The sequence below is a fragment of the Schistocerca cancellata genome, chromosome 3, assembly GCF_023864275.1.
Source record: "Schistocerca cancellata isolate TAMUIC-IGC-003103 chromosome 3, iqSchCanc2.1, whole genome shotgun sequence".
Lineage (NCBI taxonomy): Eukaryota > Metazoa > Arthropoda > Insecta > Orthoptera > Acrididae > Schistocerca > Schistocerca cancellata.
The window spans coordinates 412622411-412624910 of record NC_064628.1 but is presented as its reverse complement, the minus strand read 5'-3'; positions in this window follow the sequence as shown (position 1 = coordinate 412624910).

Below are 2500 nucleotides of genomic sequence, written 5' to 3'. Positions count from 1 at the left end.
TCGCCCGGAGTTAGGCGAGTAGACGCTTTAGGTGCGACCACCCGTGCTCCCAACTGAGCTTGCCGCTGCCGACAGAGGCCCGGGAGCGTGCTGTCGTGGCATTGCCGGCGGGAGACAACACGCGCCACCTACGGTGACCGGCAGCTCCAACGCCAGCGCCACAGAAGGGCAAAGGCCCCACGTGGGTGCCGAAGCGAACTCTCCCAGCACAGCGCACGTGCCAACACGTCTGCACAACTGCGATACAAACCACCAGCGAGAACCGCTGGGGCGACCGAGCAGCAGACGGCGTCGCGGCGCCGAGTGCCGGGCGGCGGCGCATCCTCAACGCACACAGTCCTCAGTCGGACCAGCACACTGCAGATGTCCACCGCGCTTCGCACCGGGCCCGCGAGGACCCACTTTGGCCGCCCGGCGCCGCGCGCAGGGTGCCCCGGCGCGCAGCTGCGCCGCCTGCCGCGTCCGTCGGCCGGCGCGCCTGCCACTGGGCGCCCCCACCAGCCGGCTGTAGCGCGTGCGCCCACGCACCGCGCGGCCAGCACGCCGGGCGGCCCCCCCTCACCGGCCGGGGACGGTCCCACCCAGCCACCGCCGCGTATCGCTTCACACACAGATTTGCCCTTACTGATTTACCTCCAGCAACAACAACCGCACCACAATGGGTTTACCAGTTGTTCATTTGCGTAACGTCACCAGCAAACGGAGACGTCCATCCCAGTTTGCAAATGCAACGATTATTGCATACCTGTCTGTTAGGTGTCACGACACACTACGTCTGCCCACATACACGCAACAAAATGTGCCCGACTAGAGAACGCGTGGGAGGTGGCCCCCTACGTATGCGATGTCCATTACGAGACCGACTGTCAACCAGCATCTGTACCATGTCGCAGATGTGGAACGCGGTGCACCATGCTATCACACTGTGTGAGAAGAGACGACTACGTTTGAATACACGCGCCACTACATCAACAGACGGCTCATGCTGATCGCCATCCAGGGCGTCCGTTACTCCCACACGTCTCTATGGCGTACCACACTGCAATGTAGCTGTTATGGGGAGACGGCACGTGGCTGAGTGCACAACATTTGGACCGTATGGTTCGCTGTTGTTGGGCGCAGTCGTTGTACGGTCACACATGTGCCACAGCGTATCATTCAGTACATACGGACCTATGTGCAGTACAATGTGAGGGTTAAGCTTACGACATCAGCGGACAGTGGACACAGGCCGTACCACGACGTAGACTGAGCGCTTCGACATGCGAATGCCAGTGAACAGCTGCGAAGGGCATTGAACACGCAAGCACCTGAACGACCAGCGTGCGAAGGCAGGGGGGAGGGGGGGGGGCGATGTACATCCTGCAGTCGTCCACATTACAGTGTACAGCGGGAGCATGTAAAAAGTAAGCAACACTTGCGAAGTGTTGAACATGAAACGATACACAAGAGGGTGGGCGGTGCGAGTAGCGAACTATATTCAGAGGGTTGTGGTTAGACAACACTGGATTAATGTAACGTGTCATATGCCAATTACAGAGCAGGTTAAGGCACAACGTGGGTTAGGTTAAGGCACAACGTGGGTTAGGTTAAGGCACAACTTGGGTTAGGTTAAGGCACAACGTGGGTTAGGTTAAGGCACAACGTGGGTTAGGTTAAGGCACAACGTGGGTTAGGTTAAGGCACAACGTGGGTTAGGTTAAGGCACAACGTGGGTTAGGTTAAGGCACAACGTGGGTTAGGTTAAGGCACAACGTGGGTTAGGTTAAGGCACAACGTGGGTTAGGTTAAGGCACAACGTGGGTTAGGTTAAGGCACAACGTGGGTTAGGTTAAGGCACAACGTGGGTTAGGTTAAGGCACAACGTGGGTTAGGTTAAGGCACAACGTGGGTTAGGTTAAGGCACAACGTGGGTTAGGTTAAGGCACAACGTGGGTTAGGTTAAGGCACAACGTGGGTTAGGTTAAGGCACAACGTGGGTTAGGTTAGGGCACAACGTGGGTTAGGTTAGGGCACAACGTGGGTTAGGTTAAGGCACAACGTGGGTTAGGTTAAGGCACAACGTGGGTTAGGTTAAGGCACAACGTGGGTTAGGTTAAGGCACAACGTGGGTTAGGTTAAGGCACAACGTGGGTTAGGTTAAGGCACAACGTGGGTTAGGTTAAGGCACAACTTGGGTTAGGTTAAGGCCCAACTTGGGTTAGGTTAAGGCCCAACTTGGGTTAGGTTAAGGCCCAACTTGGGTTAGGTTAAGGCCCAACTTGGGTTAGGTTAAGGCCCAACTTGGGTTAGGTTAAGGCCCAACTTGGGTTAGGTTAAGGCACAAATTGCGTTACATTGCGGTACAAATTGAGTTACATTGCGGTACAAATTGAGTTACATTGCGGTACAAATTGAGTTACATTGCGGTACAAATTGAGTTACATTGCGGTACAAATTTCGTTACATTGCGGTACAAATTGCGTTACATTGCGGTACAAATTGCGTTACATTGCGGTAC